The sequence below is a fragment of the Lactuca sativa genome, chromosome 5 (assembly GCF_002870075.4).
Source record: "Lactuca sativa cultivar Salinas chromosome 5, Lsat_Salinas_v11, whole genome shotgun sequence".
Lineage (NCBI taxonomy): Eukaryota > Viridiplantae > Streptophyta > Magnoliopsida > Asterales > Asteraceae > Lactuca > Lactuca sativa.
This window is the reverse complement of record NC_056627.2, coordinates 226,743,164-226,765,244: the sequence shown is the minus strand read 5'-3', so window position 1 is coordinate 226,765,244 and position 22,081 is coordinate 226,743,164.

The following is a 22,081-nucleotide window of genomic DNA, read 5'->3' as shown; positions in this document are numbered from 1 at the left end:
ATTGCGAGTCTTATGGTAAATGCAAATCATGTTTATCAAGATTGATGATTAATACATTACTTGGTAATGTAAATATATGTTGGAATTAGTTCACACTAATGGAACGTTAAGATAAACCTTAATATATAGTAAGACTGACTTTGTGAGAACATTTATCTGAATAAACATTGAGACTAGAACCTTCTAGGTGTTTAAACCTTTCATAAAACGAAATTGAGAATCAACTGGGCAAAAGGATAAGATACTCAGATTTAATAAGAATGATGAGTATCTTAGTCAAAACCATATCGACCATCTAAGGAATTATGAAAAGGTTTCATAAGTTGTCTCTGCCTAGAACACTATCACAAGGAGTGTTGTTGGAAAAGAGAAACAAAGCATTGTTTGATTTGATAATTGATTAGTCGAATTATACTTAATAGAACAGTTCATGGATTGTACCATGAATAGTGTTTAAAGAGTCCTTGGTCTTATACCAACTAAGAAGGTTTCTGAGACACTCTCTGAAAATGTGGAGTAAAGGTTCATCCTCCACTAGCACATACAAAAGTCTTCGATTTTGAGGCTTACATTATTTATGAAGTGCTCAACAATCTAGGACTTAGCTTAGAGACGTGTTGTGTCGTTGGACATCTCAACAAGCGTTTTGGATAATTGTTTTACAAACCTTCTAAGAACAAAATGTTTGTTGCTTGAAGGACATTTTTCCAAGAGATGGAGCTTATATCTAAAAGGTTTAGTGGAAGTCACACTGATCTTGATAGGATTCAAGAGTTAACCAACAGAGAATTTAAAGTTAGTCCTAGCATCCAATTCGATATTGAAAGAGATATTGAGGAAAATGACATACCTCCAACTCTTCCTATTAGACTTGATAGAGGATTTCATATACTTAGAAGTAAAGATTTTATATTAAAAAGGTAATATAAGTCACTGGAAGAAAATAATTAGAGTATGCCAACTATCAGACGCTATGGATGTTTATGGACGTTTGAAAACTTGTTTGATCAAACACTTCACCTTAAAAACATAAGTATTAGTGAATCTTCAAGAAGATGATAAACATGGATGGGAACTAACATATTCAAAACAAAATAGGATGTCAAGAATGTGTAAGCTTATGAAGTTCATGATGGTTTTTATGCATAAGAAACATTCCTATGTGCTCATACAAACCCTAATGCTTGGATCTAGGTTTCTCTATTGTACATGCTTTGATTCCAAGACTTACAAACCTAGATCTATCATATATTATTCAAAATTATCATAAAGAAAACAGATCTAATTGGTTTACCTCTTTCAAGTAGCTTGAATCCTTGTAGTCTTCTTGATCTTGAGCTTATTGTCACAAATGTAACTCCTCTAATGGTTCACAAACCCCACAAGCAAGAAGGCAATATGAGAGAGGGTGAGAGAGGTGCTGAATCGGCCTAGGGTTCTCTTAGAATCAAGTGGTAGCTGATTTCCATAGCCTAGGGGTCTTATTTATACTGCTGGCTGCTAGGGTTTCAGCCTAAACCCTAATAGACAACTTAATCACCAAGCAGCCCATAGAAACTTCTAGATTAGGGCCCTTGGACGAAAAATATGATGGATCCACATCATAATTTTGTTCCCCCTTAGTCCATTAGGTTCTCCAGCCCAAAACTCAACTATAATGCATTTGACAGTTTATACCCCTTTATTTAATTAATCTCTTTTAGTCACTAAATTAATTCCTAATTAATTTATGACTAATAATAATTAAATAAATATGATTTCTCCTTTAATATATTATTCTTATAATATATTAATAAACCATAATATTCTCTCTTTCTCCTTAAATTACCTTGTCAAGTTGCTTTGGAGAAGGCAACCCAAAAGGACCATGCACAACCGGGTCAAGTACATACCAAATATAGTTACGGGCTTAGACACTATTCCAACAGTCTCCCACTTGGATAAGTCTAGTAACTATATCTCACATATGACTTCAGAATCCGATTAGCAATCGTAGCTCTTATACTTTGCTGTCAACTCTGATAAACTTGTCCTTAAGATAAGGGATCGTATAATCCTCCGTTCTAGATATCATGCTGACAATGCTTATTGTCCAACATTTGTTTCTTGATTTCTGATTTGTTTGACATAGAATTTAGTTGAACACATCAACTTCATTCTGACCGGGCCCGACACATAAGTCAAACCAAATCATCAAGTGGCCAAGATATCACTTTTATTCTCATAGAATAAAAGGTACAGATCAACTTCGACTCATATGCATCCATTATTCACTAATTGAATCATGCACAATAACGCGTTTTATAGCATCAAGTTACTGATGCATTTACACATCATCAATGCATAACCAACCAGCAAACAACAACCATATCTATAAGTTTTAAGACTATATGATATTATCGCTTTGCGATCACTTAAGGTAAAACACCACGCAGGGATACCAGCAAACTCGGGTTTATTCCAATGCTCAAATCATATTCATAAGCACTCATGAACTTTGCAACAAACCTTTTCTATGCCCAAAACCTTTTAGACAATCTAAAAACAATTCATGACAGTCTTCATTCATATCTACTTCCAAAATATGACCGACTGTGGACTGTTTGAATAATCCTATCATTCAGGAAGTCAAAACATGCAAAATGGAAACAATAGATAAATAACCAACACAAGATAATAGCTTTACTCATAAATAACACAATTTTATTTATTCATCAAATGTTAAGTACAAACTATCTATTACACGTTTCCTATCTAATCCAAACTTATATCATCCTTCAGTCCAATGCTCCTAGCGTGCTGCAAGTGTTTGACCCTACTTAGTCCCTTCGTAAGGGGATCTGCTGGGTTCTCTTCTGATGATACCCTCTTCACAACGAGGAGTCCCTGTTCTACCCGATGTCTGATAAAATGGTATTTTCTGTCGATATGTCGAGATCTACCGTGATCTCTTGGTTCCTTGGTCAAGGCAACCGCTCCTTCATTATCACAGAGAATTTCCATCGGATCCTGTATGGATGGCACAACTCCAAGGTCTCCAATGAAGTTCTTCAACCATATAGCTTCCTTTGACACTTCGCTCGCCGCAATGTACTCTGATTCGCACGTTGAATCAGCTACGGCTCCTGCTTGGAACTTTTCCAAGTCACTGCTCCTCCATTTAGGGTAAAGACCCAGCTCGACTGCGATCGGAAATTATTCCGATCCGTCTGAAAACTAGCGTCATTGTACCTTCGTACCCTCAAGTCATCACTCCAACCGAGGACTAGAAACCATTCCTTGGTCCTTCATAGGTACTTAAGAATATTCTTTACCGCAATCCAATGAGCTCTGACTGGGTTCCCCTGATATCTGCTAACCATGCTCAAAGCGAAGGCCACATCAGGGCGAGTACAAGTCATAGCGTACATGATAGAGCCTACTACGGAAGCGTAAGGTACTCGACTCATATCAGCTATCTCTGCCTCTGTACTCGGGCTCTGAGTCTTATTCAGCTTGGTATTGCTTTGGATTGGCAACTCCCTTTTCTTGGAATTTTCCATACTAAAACGCTTTAGTACCTTGTCCAAGTATGTATCTTGACTGAGTCCTATCAGTCTTTTTTCTCTGTTTCTTACTATCCTTATTCCCAGAATATAAGCAGCCTCTCCGAGGTCCTTCATAGCGAAACATTTCCCAAGCCAGGACTTGAACTCCTGCAAGGTTGGGACATCGTTTCCTATGAGCAGTATGTCGTCAACATACAATACGAGGAAGCTCACTATACTCCCACTGGATTTGACATACACACAAGATTCATCTTCGCTTCGCAGAAAGCCAAACTCTTTAACCTTCTCGTCAAAACAAAGATTCCATCTGCGAGACGCTTGTTTCAATCCATAAATAGATTTCTCAAGCTTGCATACTCTATTTGGATGCTTCGCATCAACAAAACCCTCTGGATGATTCATGTAAACACCCTCAGCCAACTTTCCATTAAGGAAGGCGGTTTTCACGTCCATCTGCCATATTTCATAATCATGAAACGCAACTATTGCAAGCATTACCCTAATAGACTTTATTTTTGCAACTGGCGAGAAGGTCTCATCATAGTCAACTCCAGGAGTTTGAGTAAAGCCCTTCGCAACCAATCGCGCTTTATAAGTATGCACTTTCCCATCCATGTCCGTCTTCTTCTTGAAGATCCACTTGCACCCGACTGTCATACGACCCGGTACATTTTCAACCAAATTCCAAACTTGGTTGTTGTACATGGACTGAATCTCGCTGTCCAGCGCCTCTTTCCATTTCGCAGACTCCGGGCCTGCCATGGATTCCTTGTAGCTACTAGGTTCGTCCAAATTTACTAGTGTACTATCACTAATAAATGTATCCCCTTCAGTAGTAATATGAAATCCATATAATTGGGGTGGAACACTAGCCCTAGTGGAACGTCGAAGAGGTAAGGACTCGTCAACAGGTTCAACAGGAGTTTCTTCCCCAAGTTGAGTGTTAGTGTTAGAGGTTCCTTCATCGCTTTGATCTTGAATCTCTTCAAGTTCAATTTGCCTCCCACTATCTTCTTGGATTATTAATTCCCTTTCTCGGAAAACTCCTCTTTTAGCAACGAAGACAACATTGTCATTCGGTCTATAGAAAAGATAGCCAAAAGACTTATGTGGATAGCCGATGAAATAACACTTCTCATTACAAGGTTCGAGCTTGTCGTGAGTCTCTCGTCTTACGAAAGCCTCGCAACCCCAAACCTTAATATGTGCCAATGAGGGAGCCTTCCCTGTCCACATCTCGTGAGGAGTCTTGTAAACCTTCTTGGTGGGAACTAAGTTAAGGATATGGGCGACAGTCTCTAAGGCATACCCCCAAAAAGCTATTTGTAACGAAGTCCAACTCATCATAGAACGAACCATGTACAACAAGGTCCGATTATGTCTCTCAGCCACTCCATTCAATTGTGGCGTCCTCGGAGGCATCAATTGAGAAACAATTTCGCATTCTTTTAGATAGTCATGAAACTCAAGATTTAGGTACTCTCCTCCTCGTTCTGACTGAAGCATCTTGATTTTCCCGCCCAGATGATTCTCCACTTCATTCTTAAACTCTGTGAACTTTTCAAAGGTTTTTGACTTTTGCTTGATTAAGTAGATATATCCATATCTGCCATAATCATCTGTAAAAGTCACGTAGAAGCGGCAAGCATCCCTTGTGCTGGATCTAAAGGGCCCACACACATCGGTGTGTATGAGATCCAATAAACCCTCACCTCTTTCACAAGTGCCAGTAAAGGGTGACTTGGTCATCTTCCCAAGTAAACAAGATTCACACGTGTCATCGTCCCTAAGGTCGAATGACTCCAACACTCCATCCTTTTGGATTTGGGCTATACATTTCTTATTGACATAGCCAAGGCGACAATGCCACAAGCATGCTTTGTCTAGACCAGTAGACGAATCAATATTCAAAACATTATGTCCTAAATTATCAACTACCATCACAGATTCATAAATCCCATTACAAGGTAATGCATTGAAATAAAAGACACCATTCAAATAAACGTTAATAGAACCATTACTATTATCAAAAGAATATCTGAAACCTTGTCTAAACAACCCATGAAATGAAATATTGTTTCTTGCCATATCTGGTGAATAACAGCAATTGTTTAAATTTATCCCTAACCCATTACTCAACACTAAAGAATAAACACCGACTTTGGTCACACGCGACGATCTTGTGTTTCCCATAATCAGGTTCATCTTTCCAGGTTCCACCTCCCTATTTCTTTTTAGGCCCTGCATATCAGAACAAATGTGGTAACCACACCCTGTATCAAGAACCCATGAAGTAGCAAATGATGAGTTATTAGATTTAATAGAATACATACCTGCAAAGGTGAGCTTAATCTTCCCATCCTTTATATCTTGCAGATACTGAGGGTAGCTTCGCTTCCAGTGGCCCTTTGGTGACAATAGAAGCACTCTACTTCCTTCGGATCGGATGAGGGTTTAGCAGGGCCTGCTTTGGTCCCACTTGAGGATGAACCATCACGGGGCTTCCCCTTATGGTGGCTCTTACATGGAGCCTTCCTCGTTTTACCCTTTCCTTGACCTATTGCTATCACAGGAGCGGCCACAGCAGGGGACGGTGCAACATATTTGTCTTTGAGGTTGATCTCAACAGTTCTCAAGAGTCCTTGGAGCTTGCTCAAGGAGACCTCCTCCTTGTTCATATGGTAGGTCATCCTAAATTGGTTGTAGTAGGAGGGCAAGGAGTGGAGGATTATGTCGATAGCCAAATCCTCATCAAATTTAACATTAAGTTTGAGAAGACGATCAACATACCTCTGCAATTTTTGAAAATGAGAGGTTAGGGATTCTCCACTCCCTATCTTAGCGGTGATCATGTTAGTAATGATTTCATAGCGCTCTTGGCTCGCGCTCTGATGATACCTGTCCAACAAATCCTGATGCATTTCATACGGATACATGTCCTCATAGGACTTTTGGAGTTCAAGGTTCATGGTGGCCAGCATGATGCAGTGAACTTTCGTAGCATCACGCTCGTGGGCCTCAAAGGCGGTCAGCTCTTCAGGAGTGGCAACATCTGGGATGATCTTTTCAAGGTTTTCATCGAGGACATATTCTTTGTCCTCATAGCGTGTTATCATGCGAATATACCTCATCCACTCGTTTAAATTTGACACTTCAAATGTCACTTTCTGACACAGGTTCATCAACGAGAATGACCCAAAAGCGTTGTTGTTGTTGTTTGCAGACATCTGAAAAAGAAAGGAACAAAGTTTGATTAGAAATGAATCCCTAATTAAACACCCAAATGAGAAATTAGGGCTAGGATCCAACAACATTATTTACAACTTAGAAAGGGATGCCGTACTCTAAAAGTAAATAATTTGAAGGTAAGTGACTAACGATTCACTAATTCTCACCATGAAAAACGAAAAAGAAATTTAGGTTTTAAATGTATTGAAAACTCCTGGATCTTTGAGATTCATTGAACTTTTCAATGATATGTTTAAATCTTGATATGCATATCAAATATGCGACTGGGATACCGAGGATCGCAAACAAATTGTGAATAACCATGCGAATCAACATGGTGCACTCGATGTCTCTATCACCTAATCAATGTACCGGTAAACCACACACGCTCCATTGATCTATGACAAACATCGAGTCACCCTTCGCTACCAATGTCATCCCTAAATTGATGTGCCGGTTAACTACACGTGCTCCATCAACATTTGACAAGGGTACGAAGTGTAATTCCATGGATTAGCATCATTTTCACATTTTACCCTAAAGTAACTAAGATTGGGAATTTGAAAAACATGTAGTTACTTTGTATCTTACATTATACTTTTAATGAGGAGAGGGTTGCCCTATCCTACCTGTTCGGCTAACGACCCTCCACCAGTCAAGCAAGCGGTGGGTGTGAGTGTACACCCATTAAGCGCCATTTTATAGGCAGCAACCTTATACCCACCTTATAGACTGGCTTCGTGAATGAGGCATACTAATGGTAAGACTAGCAGTTTAAGTTATACATACATACATACATACATATATATATATATATATATATATATATATATATATATATATATATATATTAAGCTTGTAATAATATATAATAGTATAGGGTTGAATTTTAAACTTGTAAAATTTTAAGGGTTTGAAATTTAAATTATTCAAAATTAAACTTTTAATCACAAAATTCAAATCTCAAAACTTGAGGGCAAATTTTGAACTTTTCAAAACACAAAGGATCAAATAAAAAATAATTTAAATTAAACAATTAATTTCACAATTATCTATATTTGACCTAATCTTATTTTAGTCATTAGATAACTACTAAATAATTTTAAATAATCCATTTTTATCATATAAACAACCAATATTTAAAAAGATTTAAAATTATCTATTGTTTTGGAAAGGATAATCATTTAATTAAGATAAAATTCAGATTTTAACTTCAAAAAACGATTTAGGCATCAAATCCAAGTCAAAACAGCAACTAAATCCCGAAATACCCTCTGTCTGACGCACAAACTCGCCGTGTCAGCACTGAACTCGCCGAGTAGGGGCCAACTCGCCGAGTCCAGATACTGACTCGCCGAGTTGAGTCGGGCAGAGGCAAAAAACTCGATTTTCAGCAAGCAAAACAGTTAATCATCACATACAATTGAAACCAATCAAGGCTCTGATACCACTGATGGTTTTTATGCATAAAAAACATTCCTATGTGCTCATACAAACCCTAATGCTTGGATCTAGGTTTCTCTATTGTACATGCTTTGATTCCAAGACTTACAAACCTAGATCTATCATATATTATTCAAAATTATCATTAAGAAAACAGATCTAATTAGTTTACCTCTTTCAAGTAACTTGAATCCTTGTAGTCTTCTTGATCTTGAGCTTAGAGTCACAAATGTAACTCCTCTAATGGTTCACAAACCCCACAAGCAAAAAGGCAATATGAGAGAGGGTGAGAGAGGTGCTGAAATTGGACTAGGGTTCTCTTAGAATCAAGTGGTAGCCGATTTCCATAGCCTAAGGGTCTTATTTATACTGCTGGCTGCTAGGGTTTCAGCATAAACCCTAATGGACAACTTAATCACCAAGCAACCCATAGAACCTTCTAGATTAGGGCCCTTGGATGAAAATATGATGGATCCCCATCATAATTTCGTTCCCCCTTAGTCCATTAGGTTCTCCAGCCCAAAACTCAACTATCATGCATTTGACAGTTTATACCCCTTTATTTAATTAATCTCTTTTAGTCACCAAATTAATTCCTAATTAATTTATGACTAATACTAATTAAATAAATATGATTTCTCCTTTAATATATTATTCTTATAATATATTAATAAACCATAATATTCTCTCTTTCTCCTTAAATTACCTTGTCAAGTTGCTTTGGAGAAGGAAACCCAAAAGGACCATGCACAACCGGGTCAAGTACATACCAAATATAGTTACGGGCTTAGACACTATTCCAACAGTTCATTTATGAAATAAACAAGCATCTTGCAAGATGAAATATTTACTTCAATGAAAAAATTCAAGGAGTTTAAATTCCAAGAAACGAAGATGGACCATAAGGTATGTTGAAGACAGTGGGAGTAATTGGGATCTTTGTTTCAATGAGAAAGTTCAACTGTAACACCGAAATTTTTAAAACAAATTTTTCGTTTAAAATCGTTTATCTCTTTAAAACTTTTCATAAAAATCTCCTTTTTTTTTTTTAAATTGCAATACATGTCTCTTTTGTTCAATCAATTAATAGATCAGGATCCTCAAAACCTACGCTTCTTCTGGTGTGTACAAGCGAGACGGTGCCGTCCCGTGATCCTGAGAAAACCTGAAGCATATAACACAAAACACTGTAAGCACAAAGCTTAGTGAGTTCCCCAAAATACCACTCTAATACATATTAACCACTCAAGGCTATAACTCTGTTGACCCTCTGGTCAGTGTGTCTCAGTGGGACCCTCCAGTCCCAACTCTCTGTTGACCCTATGACCCTATCTCTATGGACCCAAAGGTCCTAACTCTGATAACTCTGAATCATGCATATCACCTATCACAATAAATATCATAAAATAAATAGCATACAAATACACTGGCACATAACTTTAAACCTAACTCTGTGGACCCTCTGGTCCTAACTCTAATATACACACAACATAAATCACATAGAAATAATGCAGTGCCACACATCGCATAGATATCATACAATAACTCTGTCACATAACCTTGTTACCACTCTAGGTACAGTATAGTGAGAAGACTCACCTCAAACGAAGTCGGATGAACTCTCATGCTCAATATCCCGACCTGGCCTCCTCCTATTATTCAAATAACATCCCCGATCAACACTATCTCATTGTCTCAGCTCTAAAGATTGGGTAGAAGACCATTCTACCCTTCCCTGAACTCTCTTAAGTTAGTCTTGACCAAAACCCTAAAGTCAACTAAAGTCAACGATCAAACTTTTACCCGACTCGTCAAGTGCACATAGGCGACTCGGCGAGTCCACACGTGTCCACAAAATCCTCCTTCTAGCCTCGCTTGACACGTCGATCCAACCCCTTGCACGACGAGTTACACCTGGTATGAATCGCGTGGCAACCCCGACTCGACTCGTCGAGTCCTCTCATGAACTCGGCGAGTTGCTCCGATGACAACACTCATCTGGCCTTCTAAGGTCAGATCCGTTCCTTTAATCTATAGATCTGACTTCCCTATGACCAATAACCACGAAAAGGTCGAATCTTGGTACACATGCAAGGCTCTCTATGCTTATTTTAGGGAAATCCTTCATATCATGACAACCCTAGCTCATAACTCCAAGGAAAAGGCATAAAGCAGAATGGAAGGGACTCTCTGGACCTCTTAAGGTCCAGATCTAGGAATCATTTCACCATGGGGCCTCTCATACTCTAGATTCAAGCTAAATAAAGCAATGAAGAAACCCTAGATTCATGAAATCAAACGAAGATGGACATGAATCCTTACCTCTCACAGCAGCTCTGAACGAAATGATGGAAGATTTGAGTCCCACAAGACAGCCCAACTCGAAATCCTTCCTTACCTTTGCTAAGACACTCCAAAGGATGATGAATTAGCCCTCGTCTTGCACCACAAGCTTCCTCTCTACTCTCTATGGTTTCTGAGGGTGTAGTGGCCGCAAATGAAGGCCATAAGGACCTTTAAATAGGTCCCAAACCCGAGAAATTAGGGTTTCTTTGCCCAGCACCTACTCGGCGAGTCCCTCCTCTGACTCGTCGAGTCCACTCATTAAATCCGCATGAGAAACCCGACTTGACTAGGCGAGTTGGATCCTCAAGTCGTCGAGTCTCTCCTTTAATCAAAAGATTAAACTACACAATAATAACCCTAAAAATCCGGATGTTACAATTCTCCCCCACTTGAATTAGATTTCGCCCTCAAAATCATTCCTTAACCACACATAGATTTAATCATTAACTTGAAAGGCACTACCAAAATGATCTTCATACCACATTGATATCTTTCTCTATGGACATCCGAAACCACATAGAACCTCCAAAACCAGAGTTTAAACCAACTCTTTCGCCGCTAAAAATACCCCTTCCCAATAACCGGAAACTCTAGTGGCTTGATCCGCCGCCAGACCGCCTACTTGAGCGATCACCATGATTTTTGCTCCTCGAATGTCAACCCAGTTTCCTCACTGGCTCTCTGATTCCCATAAGACCACGTCCAACAACCGGCTATCTCTCCTCCAAGCCGATCATGCTAAATCATATGAATCACGCCCCATGAATAAAAGGATTCACACTCCACCGGGGCACATCTACTAGACTGCTATCAGAAACCCTCCAATCAAAGAATCCCCAACACTCTATCTTTAGACACAAAAGCATAACCATGCTCGCTCAAAAGTGTCCTCAAACATCCCATACATAAGCCTCAGCTCCAAATTCCATATCTCTTTTAACACCACACGAGGTCTGACCGTCGTCTATCCGCATAATTCTTCTGACGGCTCTGGGCCGTCAGCAACCTCTGTCTGACCTGCTGAACCTGCTCGGTCGTCTAAAGCACTATCTCTGTACTACCCATCACATGTTGCCCTACCTCTCCCTAACAAATGGGAGTCCGACACCTCCTCCCATACAACAGCTTAAAGGGTGGCATACAAATGCTCGAATGATGGCTGTTGTTATAGGAAAACTCAACCAAGGGTAAGTACGTGTCCAAACTCCTCATGGAATTTCTTCCAGAATCTGGAAGTGAAATGTACTTCTCGATCTGAGACAATTGAGATCGGTACTCCATGCCGCGATACCACCCCCCTCACGTACAACTCTACCAGGCTCTCCGCAGAAGAGCTCACACTGGCTTCCTCCTCGCATCAACTATCTTGGCCCTGTGACACACAAGTCATAAAATTCTCAAATGAAAACTACAATCCAACCAAAAATTGACTTAGCCCTGATAGAGACAAAGACCGCAGTCTCGCCCCTGATTCAACCACCAGGCTCCAAAAACTTAATACTAGGGCTACTCAAGCCTAAAACTCTTCTGCATCATACACTAATCGGAGAACACTCCATCATCACACTCTCTTGCCGTCTAGTGAGTACTATGGCTCCCCACAACATCACGACAGCCTTTGACTAGTGGGTACTACGGCTCCCCGTAGCACCACAACACCAACTGACTAGTGAGTACTACGGCTCCCCGTAGTACCACGACTCCCTCTCTTTGACTTGTGAGTACTACGACTCCCTGTGGCATCACAACACCCTCTGACTAGTGAATACTACGGCTCCCTGTAGCTTCACCCCATACTCTCATTCTCATCACAACGCCACACTACGTCCAATAACTCATGCTCCGTAGACTATCATAGATAGCTACACACACTTGTCCCACATATGCATCACAGACTCTGGCGGCAACCGCTATAACAAAATACCAACCTCTGCGGAGATCCACTTTCTTAAATAATCCCTCTTGATGTCAATACCCGGAGGGCTCCCACTGGAACCGTAGATACATGATACGCCACTAGTCGTCTCAAACTTAAGATTCTAAATAACTCCAAAATCGGGACATTATACCTGGGTACCACGGAACACCATTACAGAACATCACGATGTCCTGCCTCAACCACTGATCTCCTACTCCCAGCACCATACAGATACAACAATACATTTCCTCTGAACCACGTAAATAATTCTTTATTATACCCAATGCGCAACTTCAGTGTATCCAAACACTAATTGGAATATAAAGAAAGCACTAACGCTTCAGAACATGCTGATGATCCTCCGAAACCCTTTCCCCTACTGCTCAAAATCCAAGCAAGAATACACATACTGGCCTGGGAGTTAGCTGCTCGTTAATCTTCTATCCACCCTAAAAAGGGGCATATACAATCCATACTTCGACCCAGAAGTTCTCAACTGCCCATACCATCATTACGAGTCTTCCACTTGAAACGACCCTGACCACTACCAGATTCCTGACCATCGGCCACCTGCCGTGGAGACACCCATCCTTTCTCATACACATACCACATGCATTATCTCGCTCTGCACCTTTCCTTGATCACCAATGACCCTGGTCTTATGAATTCGAGTCGTAGGTTTTTGTATCCAACCCCTAACCGCTCTTGCACAAATCTCTGGTTTCCTCAATAAAATACCCAGTTCTCCCCGACTTAAGGTTCGAACCATCACTAATTGACGCATCAACACTCTACCCCATAGACGGTTTCCTCCAGAAACATCGCGCCTACGCTTGGAAGGTGCCACACAACGCCCAATGATCTCCCCACGTAGAGATCAAGAAACCTCAAATACCCTGAATCTTCGAAGAAATCCTCAGGAACTTCTCATCACGACTGCCTCTAGCCATTTGAAGTCTCATACCATCCCAATACTGAACATCCCAACTGTCCAGTACTATCACTGACTCTTAGACTGAAACAATAAATCATCATACTCCTCATCCTCGACTTCTCAACCCCTGTTCCAACACGTGAATCATGACGAGAATAGGGACTCCACTACCATACTCAATACCCATCATAGACAGAAGAGCCACCGCTTTGATATACTCGACTGGATTACCCGCTGATACCGCTACCACATGCCCTACTATACTCAATTAGAGTGTAATGTGGACCTTGACCACCTCAGTCCCCACTGACTACCTGCTCATGGTAGATCATTTCCTCGCGGCAGACATGATGCCTGATACTCTGGTGGAAAAATCGTCATCAATGTCAACCCGTAGGGTTTACTCCTAAACCCAAAACTGAAATCCCACGCCTCTCCTACTTCCCACAAGAAACATAAATAGCACCCATCAGGTCACAGAAGGTGACATCTCCTCCATCGGCTGATTGCTCACTCAGACCGTAATCCCCCATAAATTCCTTGACTACTAATCCTTGAGTCTTCCGACTACATCTGACATCTTACCAAAATACTCTGAAATGCTCTCGACCTCCCTCTCAAGGGATGCCTCTTCGGACTCAATCATGGCCCTCAGGCCTAAAACCCCATCGCGTCCAAATTCCACCAATCAATCCTGACCGGAAAACCGGAGAATCACAAGCATCATTTGCTAAGAACCATGGTACTCAGCCCATGACATCTCTTCTCAATCTGCTACAATATATGGTACTCGAACCATAACATCACTCCTCAATCTGCTCCGATGTATGGTACTCGAACCATAACATCACTCTTCAATCTGCTCCGATGCATGGTATACGAACCATAACATCACTCCTCAATCTGCTCCGATGTATGGTACTCGAACCATAACATCACTCCTCAATCTGCTCTGATGTATGGTACTTGAACCATAACATCACTCCTCAATTTTCTCCTTAGAACCTTCAGAATACTCCCTGTATCGAGTATAGGTCCTCTGCTTTCGGTAGTACGGGCCCATACTACCTGCCACATCTACCCATACTTTCCACACGGACCATCCCAGAGCTCCTAAGTAGCTGCTCAACCTTCTTGTTCCCCAATCCCGTCACGCGTGCTCGCTCCTCAGCGAAATGCTCTACTCTGCCAGCGTACTCATCTGACTAAGGTTACCCCTAGGCCCTTCCTTGGTCTTCCCACTTCTCTGCCATCAGCCGCTGAAGAGCTCCTAATGATGCCAGCCATCTACCTCCTGAATATCGTCGTATTCACTTGGTAGCTGACTCCCATCATCGAGAGTTCCACAAAGCACGAAGCAAGCAGCATTCGGGCATCGAAGAATACATAGAACTCACTCTAGGTGGTAACTCCTCTTGCTCTGCTCATTCTTGAAAGTACCACCAAACTCTGCAAATCTACCCCCCATTGGGTTCTAACTATTCTTTCGATAAGCACCACAATACTCATCTAGGCATCTCTCCTAGATTACTCCCCTACTCAAATCCCCTAAACAGATTCCAATTGAATACTCTCACTCATCACATTCTCAAAAGCACATCACGTATAACAGCAACTCCTAGGCTAAGGCATCATAAATCAGGCCACTCTAGTCCTAAGATATGAAATACCTAGCCTGTCTCTAGCATGCATAATACCTCATAAAATGTATCATAAATATCTCATAATACAAAGGTAAGGTTGTTTTGGGAAATCACCGTTCGGGCTCTGACTGATTGTACACACTGCTCTTTCTTGCTTTCTCTTAGAACTCTTATTCACTTTTAGAAAATCATTTCTTTGAAAACTCTTCTTACTTCCTCAGTTTGAGTCCAGATTACCTGAAGGTGCATCCGAATCCCTCAAACCAAGGCTCTGATACCAACTTGTAACACCGAAATTTTTAAAACAAAATTTTCGTTTAAAATCGTTTATCTCTTTAACACTTTTCATAAAAATCTCCCTTTTTGTTTAAATTACAATACATGACTCTTTTGTTCAATCAATTAATAGACCAGGATCCTCAAAACCAACGCTTCTTCTGGTGTGTACAATCGAGTCGGTGTCGTCCCGTGATCCTGAGAAAACCTGAAACATATAACACAAAACATTGTAAGCACGAAGCTTAGTGAGTTCCCCAAAATACCACTCTAACACATATTAGCCACTCAAGGCTATAACTCTGTTGACCCTCTGGTCAGTGTGTCTCAGTGGGACCCTCCAGTCCCAACTCTCTGTGGACCCTATGGCCCTAACTATATGGACCCAAAGGTCCTAACTCTGATAACTATGAATCATGCGTATCACATGTCACAATAAATCTCATAAAATAAATAACGTACAAATACACTGGCACATAACTCTAAACCTAACTCTGTGGACCCTCTGGTCCTAGCTCTGTGGACATTTCGGTCCTAACTCTTATATACACACAACATAAATCACATAGAAATAATGCAGTGCCACACATCGTATAGCTAGGATACAATAACTCTATCACATAACTCTGTTACCACTCTAGGTACAGTATAGTGAGAAGACTCACCTCAAACGAAATCAGATGAACTCTCATGCTCAATGTCCCGACCTGGCCTCATCATATTATTCAATTAACATCCCCGATCAACACTCTCTTATTGTCTCAGCTCTAACGATTGGGTAGAAGACCATTCTACCCTTCCCTGAACTCTCTTAAGTCAGTCCTGACCAAAACCCTAAAGTCAATGAAAGTCAACGATCAAACTTTGACCCGACTTGTCGAGTGCACATGGGCGACTCGGCGAGTCCACACATTTGCACATGGATACTCCAAAGGATGATGAATTAGCCCTATTCTTTCACCACAATCTTCCTCTCTGCTCTCTATGGTTTCTCAGGGTGTAGTGGCCGCAAATGAAGGCCATAAGGACCTTTAAATAGGTCCCAAACCCGAGAAATTAGGGTTTCTCTACCCAGCACCTACTCGGCGAGTCCCTCCTCTGACTCTTCGAGTCCACTCATTAAATCCGCGTGAGAAACCCGACTCGACTCGACGAGTTGGATCCTCAACTCGTCGAGTCTCTCCTTTAATCAAAAGATTAAACTACACAATAATAACCCTGAAAATCCGGATGTTACATCAACGAGTTTGAATGTTGAGAAACGAAGAAAGCCATATATATATAGGCTTAGGCTATTTTGTTTTTACTAACTATTGTGTGCTAGTAGAATGTACAGATCTGGACCAACAGATGAAATTAATCAATGGACATGATTTGAGAGTGTATGCTATTACACTGGGATAACATCTACCATATAATCATACAAATTTTAGTAAAAGGGTATTTTGGATAATTAACCACATTTATAAAAGGAAATATTTGGATTTTTAGGGATAATTAATTTTTCTAATTTTAAAAATATGAATTTTTTAATTAATTCAATTTTAATTCTAACAAAATTTGTAAACATAACTAAATTTTATTCTCTCAGAATATTTTTTTGTTAGAATGATGTTCTTTTAAAATTTTATTCTATTAGAATATTATTGAAGAATAACAAAATTATTGAATCTGATGATGAAAAGTAACAACATTTAAATATATTCTTTTACATCCGAACTTATATACAAATTCATACATATTCTTACAAACAAAAAATCTTATACATTTTGATATAATTATACATATTCTAAAAGAATATTAACAAAAATGAATAAAATTCTTAAAAAATAATAACATTCTTAAATTGTGAGTATGATCAAACTTTATTAATTCTTCAAGTTATTCCTATTAGGTCTTTAACGCATTCTTCCAGTCATTCCTATCACAAATATAACAAAAAATAATAATGGTTAAAAACATGTTACTTGCAAGTAACTATCACTTTATATATTCTGGTAGAATACATAGAATATGACAGAATACATAGAATACATGTTGGCAGAATACATTTTGGCAGAATACATAGATTTTATTCTGGAAGAATACATTATGACAGAATGCATAAAATACATTCCAAAGAATAAGATACATTACTCGTTAGTATTACTTGTTAAACAAATATACTTGTTGTTAACAAACATTCTCAAAGACATTCTAACAGAATGCATTTATATAAATAATTTCTAATAGAATATATTACAGAATGCACTTAAATCATAGTAGAACGCATTTATATAACTAATTTCTAACATAATACATTACAGAATGCACTTAAATCATAGTCTTTTCTTCTATACGCATAAACATTCTAAAGCATGTATAAATGTATTATGTCATAATTACTAGCAACATATGTTTTATGTAATATTTATATTCTCATAGAATGAACATGTGTTTGTATTCCGATACGAAAAAAATCCCAACTTAACCCTTTTCATGCAAATTCTGATAGAATGTCAGCTTAACCCTTTTCATCAAAGACAAATTTAGAACAATCAAGTATCAAGAACAAATAGAAAATCGAGAACAATCTATCATTATTTAAGTTAGATTCTAAATTACAAAATCAACTTGAATGATAGATATTTAAAATTAAAGAAGAATGAGAGCACAGTGAGTATACTAGTGAAATTGAGTTCACAATATGTAGGGAAATGAAATGTTAATGTAATTGATACAACTTGTTTAACATATGATATAGTCACAAACAAACTAATAAAATGAACTTCAAACGCAATCAATCGGTAAAACATAATAAATAAAACTCAAACTAGAATAAAAAACAATCACAACATAATTTTTGATAATTTGATTTTAAATTAAAATAGTGTAAACTTGATTATAACTTGTGTGTTGAAAATCAAGTAAACCATTAGACTTAATCCACAGATGACGTATATGGATTAAATAAGATGGTTGAAAGACTAAAAAATTGTTTTATATAAATTAATTAATTGGTTTTTGACGTACCTGGGTAATTTCATTCAAATCACAATAAATCATAAACCATACACAATTAATAATACTTCGAAATAACATAATAAGATAATTAGATCTAAACAACTTTTCAAATGAAACTTTTGAGAAAAAGTAGTAAATCGATAGTTAGCATACCTCGATAAGAGCATTTACAAAGAACAATAAAAATCAATGTGCAACAAAATGGATTGAAGGCTATCATGGTGATTTTCACATCATTTTTGATCTATGAAATAAAAAAGAAATTAATTCTCCTTTTACCAGTGTAGAACCAAAAACCCTAAAATCAAAACCTTTGATTTCCTCAATTCTAGTATCATCTCCAAATACCTTCATCGAATCTAAACAGAAAATTGGATTTAGGAAAAATATAGAGCTTACCAGTAGATCTTGGAAGCGTGCACAAGTTAGATGATTCCCCGCAATTCATTAAAAATGAGTTTATTAAAAGAAAGAACAGATTAATAATTGATCTGAGAAGGATAATTACCTGGTAATGAGTTTTGAATCTTGATGATTGAGTGTAGAAGAAGAAGCAGAAGCGGTGGATCAGAAACGATTATGAGTTTGATTTAGGGCTAATGTTCTAAATTTATCTTTGCTTCTTGCGTTATATCAGGAATAATAATTATCTACTATACTTAACTATGCAAAGATTACTATAATACCCTTAAATGATTTATTTAATTATTTATTTTTTTCCTAAATTCCTATTGGTGCATTCATGCACACAATATTTGTTAGAAACATTTGAACCTAGCTCTCTCTCTCTCTCTCTCTCTATATATATATATATATATATATATATATATATATATATATATATATATATATATATATGATGGTTCTATGGAAAATGCATGTTTAGGTCAACACATGCTGGAACCAATGAAAGCATGATAACACGTTACTTTAGACTAAACTACATAAATAATTTCTACAATAAATTACTTATGAATAAAGAAATGGACATGTGTCACTTGATCATTGTATCCAACATATGGTGCGCTAGTTATGCATTTTCTATTGAACCTATTTCTCTCTCTCTCTCTCTCTCTCTCTCTATCTATATATATATATATATATATATATATATATATATATATATATATAGGGTTAGGTTATATTGTTTTCAATAACTATTGTGTGCCAGAATGCACAGATCTGGACCATCGGATGAATAGAATCAACAATCATGATCTGAGGGTCTATGCTATTACAATCGGGTAACATGTATCATATAATCACACAATTTTTATCAAAAGGGTATTTTGGACAATTAACTACATTTATAAAAGGAAATTTTCGGAATTTTATGGATGATTAATTATCCTAATTTTAAAAAATCTGAATTTTTTAATTAATTCAATTTCAAATTTTACCGATTTTATTCTATCAGAATATTTTTTTGTTAGAATAATACTCTTTCAGAATTTTATTGTAACAGAATATTACTGAAGAAAAACAAAATTCATGAATAAGATGTTCAAATAACAAACATTCTAATATATTCTTATACATCCGAACTTAAATACAAATTCATACATATTCTTACAGACTAAAAGTCTTATACATTTTAATATAGTTATAAAAATTCAAAAAAAATATAAACAAAAATGAATAACATTCTTAAAAAAAATAACAACATTCCGCTAGAATACTATCGTGTGCCATGTTTTCTTCTTGAATTCTTGAATTCTTGAATTCTGAAAGAATATTGTTGTTTTTGGATGTTGAATCTTGAAATTCTGAAAGAATATTGTTGTTTTTCTTCATTCTTTCAGAATGAAGTATCATATATCTTTTTTTCATAAGTTTCCTCATCATTTCTGCATCATCCTAACAACTGCACCTTAAACATACAAATAATTAATTGCAATTCTTTCAGAATACAACAAAAATATTCTTACAGAATAAACTATTCTTGCAGAATGGTTTTAAATATTCTAAACAGGAATATAAGTAATTTAATAGGATACCTATAATCAACATGAGCATAAGTGGAATTATCATAAGTTCACCTTGATGTAAACCAATGACATGAATCCATGTATCTTTCAGAATGTATCTCTATATTTGTTTATTCCTTTCTCTTTCCAGCAATCTAATAAATTAAAAGAAGTTCATACAACTGTGATTTAAAAAATGAAACAACATGGATGAAAAACTTGAAATTGAAATACATACATATATGTGTGGGTTTAGATCAATTTCTAAAATGTCTCAAATTTGTGAAAATCTCTTATAAACCCTTAATCAAATCTTCACCCTAAATTGATTAAAAAAATCAAATACCAATAACAAAGATTGATGTTAAGCAGGTAATTAACAAATAAGGAGTTAATAAAACAACAAAAAAACATATCAAAAGGTTTAGTGAAGAAAATAAAAGAAATACTCTTTGAGGCATTTCTACAAACACCTGGCGTGCAACATAGAAATCAAAATTTCTGCCAAATTAAACAAGAACAAAAAGAAAAGAAGGAGCCTTTACCTATTGATTGAATCATTGTTGAACAGCTTCCTCTATCACCGATTCCACCCACCTGCCGATTGCCACCACCCCATACGACTTACTGTCACCTTACAACTCCCAATTTGCAACCACCCTTGTGTTTCAAGACAATCGGACCAGAAGAAGAATGGAGCCGAGGGGAGCAGCCCTGCGCTGCCAGCCTCCCTCCATCGCCTATGCTAGCGATCCACCAGCACCACCGAACCCTCACTTCTAGCCTCTTTCCGATCATAATAGGCCGACGAACATGCAGCTGTGAAAGAATCGATTTTTGGTGGAAAGGAGGAATTGAGGTATCGATGATTTCTGGTGGAAAGGAGGAACTGAGATATTGATGATTTAAGGAAGCCGCCGTACTCTTTAAGGTTAGGGATGTGGGCTGTAGGGTTAAACTAATTAAGGAGATATTCATTGAATTATTTTTTACCATAATTAGATATAGGAAGTTTACCATTATACCCTTTTTTAATTTATTTAATGATTTATTATTCTTGAATTCTCATTGGTGCATTTAGTCACACACTATTTGCTAAAAACATTTGAACCTAACTCTCTCTCTCTCTCTCTCTCTCTATATATATATATATATATATATATATATATATATATATATATATATATATATATGTTAGACGAATTGTCGCGCGTTGCGTAGCATAGGTTAAATATATATTGTTAAAATGTTGAAAAATATATGTTTCAAATGGTTATATTATTGACATTAACTTTGAAATAATATTTTGAACAATATTATTCATTGACACCAATCCACATTTCTCATTAATAAAATTAAATATAATTATCCATTAAATATTATTTTTAACAATTTCTATGATTGATTAATAATAAAATTAAATATAATTATATATTAAATATTATTTTTAACAATTTCTATGATTGATTAATTTAAAATTTTACTTATGCGATTATTTTTTAATTTCAATAATGATGTTCATTTAAAATACAATTTATTTGTTGTTAACGTTATGTAATTTATAAATTGATGTTATTATCATTTAAAATTATTGTTCTTTAGTTTTAAACCACTTATTGTTATTAATAAGTTAAAGAAGACTTTTAAAAAACTCTTAATGCTACTATTAAAATGTGAAACATTAACTAAATAATCAACGATAAGATAAACAGATTGCATTTCAAAAGAGATTTGCATTGATAATATGACATATCCATGATTTTTATAATTTGATT